This window comes from Triticum aestivum, chromosome 7A, assembly GCF_018294505.1.
Source record: "Triticum aestivum cultivar Chinese Spring chromosome 7A, IWGSC CS RefSeq v2.1, whole genome shotgun sequence".
NCBI classification, from domain to species: Eukaryota; Viridiplantae; Streptophyta; class Magnoliopsida; order Poales; family Poaceae; genus Triticum; species Triticum aestivum.
Window position 1 is genome coordinate 736,071,593 of NC_057812.1, and position 19,018 is coordinate 736,090,610.

Genomic DNA, 19,018 nt, shown 5'->3' on the forward strand with positions numbered 1-19,018 from the left:
GGAGGGACCAAGACAAGATGAGGTCGGCGAGGACGATGTTCTCGTCGTCCTGCCCGTTCATCTTCCCCGCCTCGCCTTTCTTCTCCATCTTCGCTCGCGACCTTCACCGTGACTCCTAACTTCCTGTCAACTGCTATGCTCCCCGTGGGTATATGTAATCATCTTCTTCAGTCTGAATGTGAATGAATATGAACTGGTTCTTGGCACCATAACTAGTAGTAGTATTGATTAAAATCATGCATGGTGCATAGTTTCCTGTGCAAGCAGCCGCCAATCGAATGGCCTGCCCAAGATACCGCAGGCCGCATGCAGCACGCGTGTGATCTCCTCTCGTCTCTTGCGCTTTCGGGGACGACGCGACCGCTTGGCTTCCGCTGTTGGTTGATGCGAAGTGCACAGAATAGGAGAGAGTATGGATTCATTCAACCCAAAAACTAGACTATCGGTTTAGAGCACGGTTAATAATATAGTCAGCCGCTGGCTATATGATATTGCCACGTCATATATAGCCAAACTTATAGCCGGCAAGTACAATAGCTGAATATAAATATGTACTATACTTTGTTGATACATGGCCCACCTCGCTCTGTCATAAAGTGCCTAGGAGTACGTGCTGCATCCGGCTGTTAACTAGTAGCCCGCTTCTCTTTTTCTTTTCTCTCTTCCAACTAAGCAAAAATATAATATTTAATATCTTACAACCCGCCTACATCACTTTATTATACTTGTTCTTACAGGACGTGTTCTGAAGAGCGCGCCGTGTGGGTCATGGTAGAACTTGACATCCACTTTGTATGGTAACGGATAGGTGTGGGGCATGGTAGAACTTGACTGTTTTGCGTTGTCGACTCGTCGACAGGTTGCGCATCGAGTTTCGATGCCGCCGACATGACACGATTGTGGGGGCGGTCTAGCCGTCAAGGTGTGGCGGGTGCTTTTTTCAACGTAGTACAGATGCGGAGACTTATATGGAAGTATGGTCTAGGTCTGCCATCCATCGGTTGAAAGATCGGGCCCAAATCTGCCTCAAATGTCCGGGCGTACGACCCGGTTAGTGACCGGTCAAAAAATAAACCGACCCAGACCGGCGTTTCAAAGAGTCTCAAATCGCCCGGCTGACTGTCACCCCTCATATCCAATCCAAATCCAGAATGGATATGGGAGGCCCGGGCGCGACCGAACGCATCCGCCATGTTGTAATGATGATGGGGTCCCACAAGGAAATAATCTGAAACTCGGCGGTCCGAAACTCGTCATCTCCGACGGGCCATGTAGTGTCCTAGCATGGCTATTTAAGCCGACCGCCGGCATTGAAACCCTACCCGTCCATATTTCCCACCTCCCGTCTGCCACCACCACTTCTCAGTCGCCGTCTGCCACCACTCGTAGCCCTGCCCCCATGCCGTCGGGCAAGGAGCTACCCATATCTAACGTCGAAGTGCTGGTTGCAGCTCCTTGAATAGATCCGGGCAAGGCGCAAAGCCCGGATTACCACGGGGCTACCTCCGGACACGGTTGATCCGGAGGGGGACTTGGAGGTGGAGGAGGAGGTCGAGGGGAAGGAGGAGGATGTGGGGAACAATAGGGACACGGATCTGCAGGGGCGAGAAGCAGGCGATCCTCGATTCCCTTCGGTTGGAATCAGAGGTGGAGGCCAAACGCCATCGTCGGCAGGAGGCGGAGGCAGAGCACGGCGCGGAAGTCGAAGAGATGATCGCGTATATGGATGAGGAAGAGGAGCTGGAGCCCTCCTTTGTGCCCATTTACCCGTTGCTCGGCAACGACGTCGTGGACATCCCCGACGACGAATCGTAGTTAGCTAGCATGAGGGTAGCATGTAGGATTTGTTGTGCATAGTTCAGAATATGAGAGACTTGGATGCATAAAATCAAGCATGAGCCATGACTGGTGACTGTCCGCGGACGTTTGAGAAGACGGATTTGCCAAGTCCATCTGTAGATGCTCTTTGTGGCACATGAAAACAAATTGGAAGTCAAGAATTTCTTTCGCACTTAATGCTAGAACCAACAAACGGCCATGTAGACCGAGGAAGCGGAAGCAAACCGCCTCCATGGGCGGGGCTAGACGAGGACATGGGTGTAATGTACACCCATTATCTATTTTCAAAACCGAGTATATAGGTACATCGTTAAACCATATGGTTCAAAAAATATTTTATTAAATTTTTCATTGTGTATCCCTCACATCTCTATCTTTATCTAATAATATGCATAATAATAGTAATAGAATAAAAGATAGAGGCTTTCATAGTTCTTCATACGTTTAATTTTTCGTGTGTTCCTATACCGCTATACGGGCGTCAGCGGGGCGGTCCAGTTGTCTCTCCGGCCCATCTCACGCCCCCCGCAGGGTATCGATCTCCCGACCTACAATTCCAGATAATAAGCAGTAACCACCGCGCTACCTCGTCGGACTTGATGACTACAATACTTTTACATTTTTTCTTATTTCATATTTCCATTTACCTTCATTTTTCATATCTGTTTTTTTTCGTTTTCAATTCTTTTTTGTGTTTTCTTTTCTTCTTCTTGGCTCAATGGTTTTATTTTAATTCGTCAACTTTTTCTTCAAATCGATGAACTTTTTTTCAAATTCAGTGAACTTGTTTCAAATTCGCTGAACTTTTTTTTTCAATTGCGATGAACTTTCTTCATATTCGATGAACTTTTCTTTAAATCTGATGAACTTTTATCCCAAATTCAATGAACTTTTTTAAATTTCGATGAACTTTTCTTGGATTGATGAACTTTTTTCAAACTTGTGAACTTGTTTTCAATTTCTATGACCTTTTTTGAAAATTGATGAACTTTTTCAATTTTGATGAACACTTTTTGAAAACCGATGAACTTTTTTCAAGTTTTGTGAACTTTTCTTCAAAAATGATGATTTTTTTTTCAAAATCCATGAACCTTTTCTAATCATGATATTTTCCCCAAAAATTGACGTGATACAGCACGTGGTAATGTGCAACAAAATAGCGACGCGACAATGTTATTTTGTGTTTCACACTGTTTCTAATCACTCAAGGGTGGTAGATCTAGTGGTAAGCGAGCTTGGAAGTTATAAACAAATTGCGTGAGTTCGAATCCCGTGGTAGCTAATATTTTTGGGGTTTTTCCATGCTAGTTTTCTGTTTGACGCGTTTCACGGGCCGGCCCAACTTGCAGGGCGCGTGGGCGCCGGTTCTCCTAGCAGGGAGCAACTAGTTAACGAGCGCTCCTTCGGGAGCCTCGCAACGATCAGCGCCACTAGGCGTGCTCTCAGCCATTCGCCACGTGTCGCGCTCTGGACGCTCCCTTCAGATTTTGTATTTTTATTTTCTCACACGCATTTTTGGCTTTTTAAACGGTTTTTTTCGGGTCTTTTCGACGTTTTGGTTTTCCCCCGGTCTTTCTTAGCTTTTCGATCAAAAAAAATTTCATATTTTTTTTTCATGAAAAAACGTGTTTTCTTTTTTTTCCTTTCATGAAAGTCACGGTTTTTCTTCCGCGGGAGGCACGGTTGTGCTTTAGCGAGAGTCACAGCCGTGCCTCTCGGAAACGAAAAAAACGCGTTTTCTGTTTTTTTTTCTTTCGCGAGAGTCACGGTTTTGCTTTCGCGAGAGGCAAGGTTGTGCTTTCGCAAGAGTCACGGCCGTGCCTCTCGAAAAGGGAAAAACAAAACGCGTTTTTTTTCGTTCGTGAGAGTCACGGTTTTGCTTCCGCGAGAGGCACGGTTGTGCTTACGCGAAAGTCAGGGCCGTGCCTCTCGGAAAGGGAAAAAATACGCGTTTTCTGCTTTTTTCTTTCGCGAGAGTCACGATTTTGCTTTTGCGAGAGTCACGGCCATGCCTCTCGGGAATGGAAAAAACGTGTTTTCTGTTTTTTTCCTTACACGAGAGTCGCGGTTTTGCTTCCACGGGAGGCACGGTTGTGATTCTGCGAGAGGCATGGGCGTGCCTCTTTCGAAAAGGGAAAAAAACTGTGCTTCCGGTTCGGTTTTTTCGCCCGGTTTTTTTCATCCGGTTTTTTCGTGATTTTTTTTTCCGTCAGAACCTATCAACATGGGATCTAGTTTTGAAGATCTCGAAGCGAGGAATCAAATGGTGAAAACGGTTCGAGATTTGGACGCACGGTTTAAGAGTTAAAACATTTTGAATAAACGGAACTATGAAAAAAGGGAAAACTTGCGGGTTCCGACAAGTGGCGTGCTGCATGTGCGTCACTTGTCGCGACCTGGAAAAGTGGAGTGTTCTTTGCAACGAGTACTCCTTAATTAGTGATTTCGCTCCTAGCCGGCGCTTAACAACTATATATGAATGGGCCACTACGAGTCCCAAGTGGGCCAGCTGTTTCGTTCGGGAAATCCCACTCCTTCGTACGGGAGTTTGATTGTTTCTTCTCAGCCCTTTGTTTCAAGTTTTTGGTTATGTTAAAGTTGTTTCCTTTGGTATGTTGTTTCTTTTATAAGCGTGTGTTGGTTCGCTCGATAGGTTGCCTAGTAGTGGGAAAGTTTGACTGCTTATTTTCTGATGACAAATTGCTCTAGTTATATATTGAAAAATAGAAAAAGGAAGTCAATAACATATTTCATAGTTGAACAAGTCTCTACTCAAGCTGGAAAATCCCTACTACTTAAAAAGAACACAATGTTCCCATTTCACCTCTCTTTCGTACAACATTTTTCATATATGTTCCCCTCTTTCCTTCTTCTCTTTGATTTTTCCCATTTGTAGTATTTCTTTTATCAATTTTCCCTAAAATGGAACCAATTGCCTCATGTTTTATTAACTTACCAAAGTAAAAACATATTTTATTTGGTAAGTCATTAAATTCTTATCAAATAAGTGCTTAACATAAGATGGTATGTAAATCGTGGTGATTTTGCATACAAATACTTGCTTAGATTTTAGTGCATTAATATAATAATAGACTTGCAGCCACGGGCTAATCTATTAGAATGATTATACTCCTATTGCAATGCACGGGCAATTACCTAGTAGATGAAAAAAACAATCTCTATTACTTAAAAAGAACACAATGTTCCCATTTCACCTCTCTTTCGTACAACCTTCTTTATATACGTCGCCCTCTTTCTTTCTTTTCTTTGATTTTTCCCATTTGTAGTATTTCTTTTATCAATTTTCACTAAAATGGAATCAATTGTCTCATGTTTTATTAACTTACCAAAGTAAAAACATATTTTATTTGGTAAGTCATTAAATTTTTATCAAATAAGTGCTTAACATAAGATGGTATGTAAATCATGGTGATTTTGCTTAGAAACACTTGCTAAGATTTTAGTGCATTAATATAATAATAGACTTGCAGTCATGGGCTAATCTATTAGAATGTTTATACTCCCGTTGCAACGCACTGTCAATTATCTAGTAGATGAAAAAACAACTAGAATTTAAAATAGTTAATAAGTACATGCAACGGTACGTGCTATTTGACTTTTGTTTGGGAATTTTTTCATTAGACCTTTCGGGAAGAAATAACTTTCAGAATTTGAAAAGTTTATGAACTTAAATAAAGGTGAACTATATATCTATTTCTGAACTTTTTTTGCGAATAATATATATTTGTGAACTAAATTTAAAAATGGGTAAACAAATTTGCATTGGTTGAACTAATTTTGATTATTAAAGTGTCTCAATGACTAATTTTTAAGAGGGTAAATTTTTCTTTAAATTCATGACTAATTTCAAAAATAGTGAAGTAATTTTGTGTTTAGTGAACTAAATTTGAAAGCGGACGAACTCAATTTCAAATGAGAGACATAATTTTCAAAATGTGTGAACTATATTTGAATCGTGTGAACTATATTTGTATTTAATGAAATAATTCTAAAACCGTGTGAACAAATTTCTTGAAAAACGGTGAATTGAATTTGCATTTCGTGAACTATATTTGAAAATGGATGAACAAAATTTGTATTGGGTGAACTAAATTTGAAACAAGTGAACTGATTTTACAATGTCTAATTTCGAAATCTGTGAAATAAATTTGAATTTGTTGTGAACTAAATTTGTAAAATGAGTGAACTAAACTTGTATTTATCAACTAATTTTGTGAAAAGGCGAATAAAAGTAGTATTACAAAACTTATTTTGAAAATGGGTGAACAAGGGTTGTACTGGGTAGAACTATATTTGTATTTGTGAACTAATTTTGAAAATCTGAGCAAAAATAGTATTAGGCGAACTAATTTTTAAATGTGTGAAGAAACTTATATTCGGTGAACCAAATTTCAAAATTTGGGAAGTAAATTGAAAACCGATGAACTAACTTTGAACGAGTGACCTAATTTGCAAAATGGGTAAACTATATTTGAACTAGGCGAACTATATTTGTATTGAATGAACTAATTTTGAAATTGGTGAACATTTTATTTTGAAAAAAGGTTCACAAAATTGAATTGGGAACTAATTTGGAAATGCATGAACAAAATTTGTATTGGATGAACTAAATTTGAAAATTAGTGAACTAATTTTAAATTTCGTGAACTAAATTTAAAAATCAGTCAACTAAATTTTAAATGAAAGACATAATTTAAAAAATGGGTGAGCTAAATTTGAATTTGCTGAACTATATGTGTATTTGTGACATATTTTTAGATGTGCTGATCCAGATTAGTATTAGGTGAACTAATTGTGGAAAATGGGTGGTGTTGGGTAGACTACATTTGAAAATAGGTGAATTAGTTTTGAATTGGGTGAACTAATTAGAAAATGGGTGAATTCAATTTGAGTGAGTGACCTAATTTTTAAAATGGGCGAACTATATTTGTATTTAGTGAAGTGATTTTTAAATGGGTTCAATTGTTTTTTGAAGAAAGGGTGATTAAAATTTGTATTTGCTAAACTAATTTTGAAAATAGGTGAACACAACTTCTATTGGGTGAACTAAATTTAAAAATGGGTGAACTAATTTTGAATTGGGTGAACTAAATTTTAAAATGGATTAACTAAATTTGAAAATTGGTGAACTGAATTTGAAATAAAGCAAAAAAAACTATATTTGAAATGAACGACTTAAGTTTAAAAATGGGTGAACTAAATTTAAATTTTTTGAACTATATATGTATTTGTGAACTATTTTTTTTAAAGGGTAAACAAAAGTTCTATTGGGTGAACTAATAATGAAAATAGATGAACTAAAATTGAAATCTATGACCTAATTCTTCTAATGGGTGAACTATATTTGTATTTAGCGAAATAATTTTGAAAATGGGTGAGCACATTTTTAAAGGGTGAACAAAATTTGTCTTCGGTGAACTAATACTAAAAATGGGTAAAAATATATTTGGTGAACTAAGTTTGAAATGAGGAAACTAAATTTATAATGACTAGATTATAAGCATGTGAACGGAATTTGAATTTCTTGTGTACTAACTGTGAAAAAATGGTGAAATAAATTTGAATTTCGTGAACTAGATTTGTATTTGTAAACTGATTGTGAAAAGGGGTGAACAAAATATGTATATGGTGAACTAATTTGGAAAAATAGGTGAAGAAAATTTGTATTGGGTGAACACAATTTGTATTGAGTAAACTAATTATGAAAAGAAGGCTATGGTGAAGTTCTACCCGATCTGGGCTTCATGCCCCTCCACCCCTAGATAGATACGGGTCGCCAAGGCTTGCAGCGAGCAGTAGCGGGGATCAGGCGGAACTGAGCTGGGTGAGGGAGACAGCGGCGACTCCTTTCCCCGGTTCCTCCACTCTCCTACCACCGTGCTCGGCTGCTCCCGTTGGCTGCCTGACCTGGTTCCCGGCCGTCACTGCTCGCCTGACCAGCCAAATAGGAAGAAGTGCCCATGGTGCTGGCCATCCTTCCCTGATCTCCTCGACCTCGAGTCCCCTCTCTCCTGACAGCACCGTGACCCCGCCCTCATGTCCTCAAATCAAGTTCCACCCAACCGAAAAAATCATCCTCCACGCTCATGGATGGATTGCTGTAGTACTACTGCAAGCACATGCAACACATGACTCCTGTTAGAGGCTAAGAGCATCTCCAGCCGTTGGCCCCCTTAGGGCGCATAAAAATCGCCCCTGGGGGCGAGCCAGTGATACAACAGGCGCGGGGGGCGGTTTTGCGCCCAGTCGTCGCCCCCAGGCGCCGACATTGGCCCACTTTTCAGCCCCCTTTCGGCGAATAAAGGGCCCATATGGGCGAGAATAGGCCCATATTCGGCGTGGTTCTCCGTGGCTCGTCGTTGAATTATGAACATAAATATTTTTTATCACATATTTCATCACAGAAAAATCAAATTGTTCAACAAAATAGTACAACAACAAATAGTTCAATCAATACTATCTAAAAAGAACATAAGGTTCCTTTTCCTATCAGACGGACCGCGTTCTACCCACCTTCGTCCATCCTACTCTCATATTTTTCCGGATTGGTAAGTGACGATTCGATTCAATCATCATAATTAGATGATCCAATTGGGGTCACACCTTACCTTAAAAAATTGCAATCACCATAATTACATGCCCCAATGGCGTCACACCTTCCCTTAAAATTGTTGTTGGCCTGTAAAGACACATGGCACTCATTTATTGGCCATGCACAATAATCGCTACTAGGAATCCCGCGGGTGAGCCAAACCCATTCTGGCCTGCAAGAATACATGGCGCTCATTTATCGGCCCTGCACAATAATCGCTGACGGAATTGGGCCACATTTAATTGAAGAGGGAAGTTAAACTTTATGATTCAGTTGCATCGGGGGATATGTCCATCGGATCAGTATCTAAAAACACAGTTAATGCAAATAACATCAATATAGTGGATGCACAGTGCTCGCGACACGAATTTTAGCAATTTGCATATCTGTTGACGTTGGAGTGTGCTATTTTTTTACAATCCATTTTGCATAATCAGTATGCATCTCATTAGAATGAGAATATGTACTAGGTCATTATTTATTCCCTTTCATTGATGTAGCATTCCACGTTTTTACCAACTGAAGAATTTGATAGTATTTTTCTGGAAACAACGAGCCTCCTCATCGATTTTCATTATGGAAACCATTTTCCAGAACAACATAATTTGTCCCCCTATATGTTGTTATTGCATTACAAGATTTGGCTCCCGTGGCAACGCACGGGCACATACCTAGTACAAATTATATAGTTCAACAAATAAAAACTCATATTTCATCACACGTCGCGCCCAGCGTTGCCCTTGAGCCTCCATAGGTGCTCCACCAGATCATGCTGCAGCTCATGATGCACCTGTGGGTCTTGGATCTCCTGACGCATACTGAGGTAGGCAGTCCAGGTTGCTGGTAGCTGGTGATCAACTTCGGCTAAAGGACCCTGCCTGTAGTATAGTTCAGTGTCAAACACTGGGTCTTCTTGCTCGCTCTCGATGATCATGTTATGCAAGATGACACAACAAGTCATGATCTCCCACATTTGATCTTTCGACCAGGTCTGAGCGGGGTACCGGACAACAGCAAATCGAGATTGGAGCACACCAAATGCCCGCTCGACATCCTTCCTGCAAGCCTTCTGAATCTTCGCAAACCAGGCGGTCTTGCCTCCTGGCACAGGGTTTGAGATGGTCTTCACAAATGTCGACCATCTCGGATAGATGCCATCAGCTAGATAGTATCCCTTGTTGTAGTGTCGCCCATTGATCTCGAAGTTCACCGGAGGAGAATGACCTTCAACAAGCTTGGCAAAGACAGGAGAGCACTGCAGCACGTTGATGTCTTTGTGAGTTCCTGGCATACCAAAGAAGGAGTGCCAAATCCAGAGGTCCTGTGTGGCCACCGCCTCAAGTACCACACTTCAACCGCCTTTGGCACCTTTATACATCCCCTGCCAAGCAAATGGGCAATTCTTCCATTTCCAATGCATGTAGTCGATGCCTCCAAGAATCCCAGGAAATCCTCTTGCTGCATTCTGTGCTAGGATCCGAGCAGTGTCTTCGGCATTGGGTGTTCTCAAGTATTGCGGTCCAAACAGTTCCACCATTGCCTGACAGAACTTGTAGAAACACTCTATGCTGGTGCACTCGGCCATGTGCCCATAGCCGTCGAGTGAATCACCGGGAGCTCCATATGCAAGCATCCTCATCGCTGTCATGCACTTCTGGATCGAGGTGCATCCAAGCTTGCCGGTGCAATCCATCTTGCACTTGAAGTAGTTGTCGAACTCCTGGATGGAATTCACAATCCTGAGGAAGAGCTTTCTTCTCATCCGATAACGGTGCCAAAATGTTTTGTCGCCGTGAAGTGGAGCATCGGCGAAGTAGTCGGAGTAGAGCATGCAGTAGCCTTCGAGACGATGTCGGTTCTTTGCTTTCACCCGCCCCGGCGCTGAGCCACCTCGCCGCGGCTTTTCATTGCTCGCCAGCAGCTGGACGAGGGCGGCGAGCACCATGAGATGCTCTTCTTCCTGGACGTCGGCCTCGGCTTCCTCCTCCAGCAGCGCGGCGAGCGCTTCCTCGTCATCCGAGTCCATCGCCGAGGCAGGCAAATCACCGAACACCTTGCGCCCGATGGGCGTGCACCCGCCGCTAAACTGCCCCTCCGCGGGCGGAAACGCCCAGCTGCTATTGGAGGGGCTGCCGCGGCGAACCTGTGCTATTTTTCCGGCGGGGAATGGCTATCTAGCGGTGAAGGACACCGGGCGGCGCCGGGATATAGATAGTGGCGGCCGAGGGCGCGGGGGGTGGGAGGCGATTCAGGGAAGAAAATCTTGACTTTTCACCTGACAGTGTGGGCGAGCCACGCTTTTCCCTTGCGCCGGAGCCCCCGATCGCCCCCTAGTGCACCGGGTTCGGCCTGTGACCGCCGGGCGGAAAAAGGGCTGAACCGACGCTTTTCGTCGTCCTAGGGTCGCGACTGGGGCGTTTTTTGGCGCCGGCACCGAAAAAGTGGTCTGGGGGGGGGGGGCTGTTGGGGGCGCGGCTGGAGATGCTCTAAGACGCCATGGCCTCCCTCTCTTGCTCCAGTCAGCAGCCTCCCTTGCTTTTTCTGGTTTTGGTGGATTCAACACACCGGCAAGAACTGAGAAAAACAGGGCAACAAGACTAATGTGTTTTCCACTTTTCATGCATCAATGCCCTTGTTTTTTCCCACTAACCCAGAGTCAGGGTGGATGTGGACAAAGATGGATTAGCGAGGGGAAACCAGTTGAGAGTTCGGGTGAAAATCCCAGTTCATGAACCGCTCGTCAGGGGTTTCTATCTTAGGACCTCACTGGAGGACAAGGATAGAACCTGGTTTGATTTTCACTATGAAAAAGTACCACACTTCTGCTTTGAATGTGGGAGGTTAGTGCATGTGGGAGGGCGTTGCGATCCTCCTGTTGATTCCACATCACAATGGGGCGAATGGCTGAGAACATCTTCTGGAAGGAACAACAATGTAAAGTAAAACTCTCAGGGACCGGCGGGAAGTAGTAATAGCAGCAGGAATAACGCTCCCAATAGCGAGATTGACGCAGGGCGCTCGGGTCATAGGAAGAAAGAAGCTCCTGCCAAACGAAATTTAAATGATGAATTTGCTCGTTCGGTGGACCAGCGCACTGGCGCGGATCTGTCGAAGAATAGGCGGGAGGAAGGAAAAAATAATATCCATAAAAATAGCACAAATGGGGAGCCACCAAGGGAGAATGACCTTCGCTATGAGCTGGAGCAAAGGAGGGAGAGAGAGCTTAGAAACAAGCTATTCGAGCAGCAACAAGGGCGTGGAGGTAAACAAGATAGTGAATGGCAGAGGAAAGGAAAGGAGGATGTGTGTTATGAGTATGAGTGTGAGCAACGGGATACCTACAATAAGGACAGAGAGAGGGAGTTTTATAGGGAGAAGGAAGGGAACTATGGGGACAGACCTAAATTCCCTATGGAGAGGAGGAGAGGGTACTATGTGAGAAAGCCCCGAGAGGATCATGAAGCAAAACGCGGGAGTAGGGGAAATTATCAACCATCTCTTACGTCTAGGAAGGGGCACCCGAGGCAGATGTGGGTGGCGAAAGAGGGATATGATAGGCAGGATGGAAATGATACTTTTATCTGTGACACTAGGAGGAAGACGACTACAGTGTTTGACCGAATCTCAGAAAATGATGATAGGGCGGCGGACCCTGCCAGGGAGCAGGGCCGCTGACACCAATGATTCTTCTAGCCTAGAACTGTCGAGCATTGGGGTTGGACTCGACAGTGGGCGAACTTCGGGACCTGGTTAGGTCATACAACCCAGTGGTGGTATTTCTTTTAGAGACAAAAAAGACGGCTAGAGCGATGGAGAGGCTCAAATGGAGTGTGGGGTTTACGCATGGTGTAGCAATGGACTGTAATGGAAAAAGTGGTGGACTAGCGCTGAGGTGGAGAGACCACGTGGAGGTTACAGTGAGGCCATGGTGCCAATACTACATTGATGCAAAAATAGTGAGCGAGGGACACACCTTTAGATTCACTGGAATCTATGGGGAACCATGTGTCGAAAAGAGGAAGAAAACATGGGACGTGATTCGCTATCTTAGAGCACAAGATAATCTTCCTTGGCTGTGTGCTGCCGATTTTAATGAAGCGCTAACACATGATGAGCAGCAAGGAGGTAATCCGAGGAATTTGAGACAGATGGCGGACTTTGATGAATGCCTGTCTGATTGTGGTCTAGCTGATCTGGGCTACACTGGATATCCTTTTACCTGGGATAATAAGAGAGAAGCAGAGGAAAATATTCAAGTAAGGTTGGACAGAGCTACGAGGAATGATACTTTCATGCAGATGTTTCCTGAGGTGGAGGTGGATCACATTATGACGGAAGAATCTGATCATCAGGCATTGGTGATTAAGGTCCGGGAGGCACTGGCCACTGGGACCAAACGGGGGCCAAGGCCTTTTGTTTATGAGGCAGCATGGGCTAGACAAGTAGATTACGATGAGATGGTGGCCAATTCATGGCGTGAGGCACATGCAACGAATCAGGGGGCTGGGGGAGTAGGTGCTGCATGCAATAAGCTACATGATACGTCTCCGTAGTATCTATAATTTTTGATTGTTCCATGCCAATATTCTACAACTTTCATATACTTTTGATAACTTTTTATACTACTATTTTTGGACTAACATATTGATCCAGTGCCCAGTGCCAGTTCCTGTCTATTGCATGTTTTTGGTTTCGCAGAATATCCATATCAAATGGAGTCCAAACGGGATAAAAACGGACGGAGATACTTTTTGTAATATTTGGAAAATTCCAGAAGAAAAATCCACGCGAGACGGTGCCCGAGGTGGCCACGAGGCAGGGGGCGCGCCCCTACCCTCGTGAGCCACCCGTAAGGCGGTTGATGCTCTTTTTTTGTCGCAAGAAAGCTAATTTTCAGGAAAAAATCACGGTGAAGGTTTCAGGCCAATCGGAGTTACGGATCTTCATATATACACGAAACGGTGAAAGAGAGCCAGCAGGGAACGCAGAAACAGAGAGAGACGGAGAGATAGATCCAATCTCGGAGGGGCTCTCGCCCCTCCCACGCCATGGAGGCCAAGGACCAGAGGGGAAACCCTTCTCCCATCTAGGGAGGAGGTCAAGGAAGAAGAAGAAGAAGGGGGGCCCTCTCCCCCTTGCTTCCGGTGGCGCCGGAGTGCCACCGGGGGCCATCATCATCACTGTCATCTTCACCAACACTTCACCGCCTTCACCACCAACTCTTCCCCCCTCTATGCAGCAGTGTAACCTCTCTCTTACCCCCTGTAACCTCTACTTAAACATGGTGCTCAACGCTATATATTATTTCCCTATGATGTATGGCTATCTTATGATGTTTGAGTAGATCCGTTTTGTCCTAATGGTTATTTGATGATCAAGATTGGTTTGAGTTGCATGCTTTATTATTGGTGCTGTCCTATGGTGCTCTCCGTGTCGCGCAAGCATGAGGGATTCCCGCTGTAGGGTGTTGCAATATGTTTATGATTTGTTTATGGTGGGTGGCGTGAGTGAACAGAAGCACATACCCGAGTAAGTAGGTTGTTTGTGTATGGGATAAAGAGGACTTGATACTTTAATGCTATGGTTGGGTTTTACCTTAATGATCTTTAGTAGTTGCGTATGCTTGCTAGAGTTCCAATCATAAGTGCATATGATCCAAGTAGAGAAAGTATGCTAGATTATGCCTCTCCCTCAAATAAAATTGCAATAATGATTACCGGTCTAGTTATCGATTGCCTAGGGACAAATAACTTTCTCGTAACAACAAGCTCTCTACTAAACCTAACTTAGTTGTGTATTTATCTAAACAGCCCCTACTTTTTATTTACTTGCTCTTTATTATCTTGCAAACCTATTCAACAACACCTACAAAGTACTTCTAGTTTCATACTTGTTCTAGGTAAAGCGAACATCAAGCGTGCGTAGAGTTGTATCAGTGGTCAATATAACTAGAGGGAATATTTGTTCTACCTTTAGCTCCTCATTGGGTTTGACACTCTTACTTATCGAAAGAGGCTACAATTGATCCCCTATACTTGTGGGTTATCAAGACCTTTTTCTGGCGCCGTTGCCGGGGAGCAATAGCGTGGGGTGAATATTCTCGTGTGTGGTTGTTTGCTTTATCACTAAGTAATTTTTATTTGCTGTTCTTAGTTGTTCTCTATCTTTAGTTATGGATATGGAACACGAAATACAAAAAAAGGTGTACTTTCTGCTCATGGAGATGGGGAACCTCCTAAAACCATCGATGCTAGTTATGTGAAAGATATTATGTACTACTTTAATAATCCCGAGAAAACCCCATTTAATTATGTAATGGGAGTAACGTTGGATCAACGTGAATACTTTAGGGATTATCGCTTGACACAAAAGGGAAACTATTATGGGATCAAATTCATATATTGAAGTGGTATGCTTGGCAATTATGCGTGAGTTATGATTATACTTGTTGCTCTAGGATGAAGGCTCCACACCTTCCCTTTTCATGCAAATTCAATGATAATAAAACCTTAGCTTCTTATGCTAATGGTATATATGATTACTATGATGTGGAAAAAATAGAAGAATTTGTTGCTTTTATGAGTGCTTATGAAATTGAATCTTTGTGTAAAGAGTTTGAAGATTTTGATGATGCTATTTATAGATCTGAAAATTTAGCTATCCTCAAATATTGCTATGAGAATTATGAATACAATTCCGAAATTAATGCACTTATTGAGAAAGTTTCCGCTGTCCAAGAAGAGACTAATATTTTGCAGGAGTCTATGGAAGAAGAAATTGATGAAACTGTGAGCTCATTGGATGAAAAAGATGAGGAAGAGAGCGAAGAACAAAAGGAAGAAGAGCGGATTGATCACCCGTGCCCACCTTCTAATGAGAGTAACTCTTCAACTCATACATTGTTTAATTCCCCTTCGTGCTTACCGAAGGATGATTGCTATGATGACTGTTATGATCCCTTGGATTCTTTTGAAATATCCCTTTTTGATGATGCTTGTGGCCAAGATGCCAATATCAATTATGCTTATGGAGATGAACTTGCTATAATTCCTTATGTTAAACATGAAATTGTTGCTATTACACCCACGCATGATAGTCCTATTATCTTTTTGAATTCTCCCGACTACACTATATCGGAGAAATTTGCAATACCTCGGCAAACAAGGCACCTCTCATCGGCGTAGGCGTCACCGGCACGCAATCCGTCGTCGCCGACGGACCTCAAGGCAATAGCGAGCAAACTCTCGATCACGAGAATCCTCTCGCTAAAGTGTAATTTTCTTGATAGAAAATCTCACAATAATAAACAAGATGAACGCCCAGAGGGCCACTTCATAGCCTGTCTGACTCTAAAGAAAAGTAACCTAATTCTTAAAGTCTCGATATATAACAAATAATATATATAGCCTAGGTACAAACCGACTCAGATGAGTTCGGCCAAACAAGGCACGCAGGCCATATTACGTATACGTACCTGATTTATTTTCCCCTGCGTGACTTGTAGTGCAACCGAAATCCTGGCCGTTCTGATCTGCTACCTTTGTTTTAATTTTCCAAACGTACATAGCTGGCCGATTTGGAAACATATCTCCACGTACGTGCAGGCTCCTTCTCTTCCTATTTTCTAGCACATGCAGTTCGGGAGTTTGTATGTGCCGTGAAACACAACTAATAAATCCGTTGCATGTTGGCCTTTACCTTTTTATTCTCCATGGCTTCCACGTCCGATTATTTCTCCAAATGCGTGCATGATATCCTGTTGTACGTTGGTTAGGAAACAAACAACTATTTCCTAGTTTTGTGCATGCAGGAACTTGCATGAACTCCTTTAATCTAGCATTGCTCTCATATTTAACACGCACTCTTTCTTTAGGTGTAATTGGCGTAAATCCAGGACCACATAGAATACGTAAGGTTCCATCTTTACCTTTGCTAAAATGTGTCATCTCCTCCATAATATTCTGATCCTCATCTTGGTTAACTTTCTTTTCAACGTCTGCCTCATCCACATGCATTTCCGCCCCCTCATCCATAATATCCTTCGTTTGTACCCCTTTGTTGACGACTGCCGAAGTTGCCTGCAACCCCTTGTCATTGACCGACGTACTCATCATGACCTGTGTACTGGTCATGTTTGTAGTAGGGCATGCCACATCAATATTGATGGGTTGCCTTTTACTATTACACAGGATGATTTTGATAGATATAATATGCATGTGCTTGCTGCTCCTAATTGCAATTATTATGAGAGAGGAACCATATCTCCACCTCTCTATGTTTCCAATATGATAAAATTGCAAGAAACTATTTAGACTATGCATTGGCCTTTACTATGTGTGCATGAATTGTTCTTTTATGACATGCCGATGCATAGAAAGAGAGTTAGACTTCGTTGTTACATTATATATGTTACTTTGTGCTCACTACTAAATGCTAAATCATTGTTAATTAAAATTGGCTTTGATATACCTTGGGGTCCGGGTGGATCCATTACTTGAGCACTATATGCCTAGCTTAATGTCTTTAAAGAAAGCGCTACCAGGGAGACAACCCGAAAGTTTTAGAGAGTCATTTATTTCTGTTGAGTGCTTTCATATAGTTTAAAAACAACAAAAATAAAGAGGGGAACCCAAAAATTTTTCTAAAAGAAAAGTGAAAGTGAGAGAGACGAGCATTTTGAAAGTGGGGGACGTCCTTGAACTTTGTTCATGCCCATGGGAACTTTGTGAATCTTAATTACAGAAACTTTTCAACAAAAATAATTATCCCCTTGTACAATTCCATTGTAATATAAAAATAATGTGCCAAGGTTTGCCTTTAGGATGTTTACATTTGCTTGATGGTTTGTATGGTGCAGGACAAAAACTTTGGCTGTAGTGCGCGATTTTACATTTTTAGCTGGAACGTCAAATGGTTCTGATTATTTTTGCACTGTCTTCCTATACACATTTTTTATTTTTTTCTAATTTTGGTAGAATTTTTAAAGTATCATAAGTATGGTGAATGTTCAGATTATTACAGACTGTTCTGTTTTAGACAGATTCTATTTTTGATGCATAGTTTGCTTGTTTTGGTGAAACTATCAATTTATATCAGTGGATTAAGATATGAAAAAGTTATGTTACAGTAGACAAAATGCAAAAACAAAATATGAATTAGTTTGCAACAGTACTTAGAGTAGTGATTTGCTTTATTATACTAACGGATCTTACCGAGTTTTCTGTTGAAGTTTTGTGTGGATGAAGTGTTCGATGATCGAGAAGGTCTCGATGTGAGAAGAAGGAAGAGAGGCAAAAGCTCAAGCTTGGGGATGCCCGAGGCACCCCAAGTTAATATTCAAGGAGACTCAAGCACCTAAGTTTGGGGATGCTGGGAAGGCATCCCCTCTTTCTTCAACAAGTATCGGTATGTGTTCGGATTCGTTTTGTTCATGCGATTTGTGCAATCTTGGAGCGTCTTTTGCATTTAGTTTTCATTTTTCTTTTATGCAGCATGCTGGTTTGATATAGTCCTTGGTTGATTTATAGAATGCTCTTTGCACTTCACTTATATTCTTTGAGTATGGCTTTATAGAATGCTTCATGTGTTTCACTTATATCATTTGAAGTTTGGATTGCATGTTTCTCTTTACATAGACAACCGCCATTTGTAGAATGCTCTTTTGCTTCATTTAGATTTGTTAGAGCGTGGGCATATCTTTTGTAGAAATAATTAAACTCTCTTGCTTCACTTATATCTATTTAGAGAGATGTCAGGAATTGGTCATTCACATGGTTAGTCATAAAATCCTACATAAAACTTGTAGATCACTGAATATGATATGTTTGATTCCTTGCAATATTTTTGCGATATAAAGATGGTGAGAATAGAGTCATGCTAGTGAGTAGTTGTGGATTAGTAGAAATACTTGTGTTGAGGTTTGTGATTCCCGTAGCATGCACGTATGGTGAACCGTTATGTAACGAAGTCGGAGCATGATTTATTTATTGATTGTCTTCCTTATGAGTGGCGGTCGGGGACGAGCGATGGTCTTTTCCTACCAATCTATCCCCCTAGGAGCATGCACGTAGTACTTTGTTTTGATAGCTATAGACTTTTGCAATAAGTATGTGAGTTCTTTATGACTAATGTCGAGTCCATGGATTATACACACTCTCACCCTTCCACCACTGCTAGCCTCTCTAGTACCGCGCAACTTTCGCGGGTACCATAAACCCACCATATACCTTCCTCAAAACAGCCACCATACCTACCTATCATGGCATTTCCATAGCCATTCCGAGATATATTGCCATGCAACTTCCATCATCATCATATACATGACTTGAGCATTCATTGTCATATTGCTTTGCATGATCCTAAGATAGCTAGCATGATGTTTTCATGGCTTGTCCGTTTTTTGATGTCATTGCTACGCTAGATCATTGCACATCCCGGTGCACTGCCAGAGGCATCCATATAGAGTCATACTTTGTTCTAGACATTGAGTTGTAAGTAAATAAAAGTGTGATGATCATCATTATTAGAGCATTGCCCCAGTGAGGAAAGGATGATGGAGACTATGAT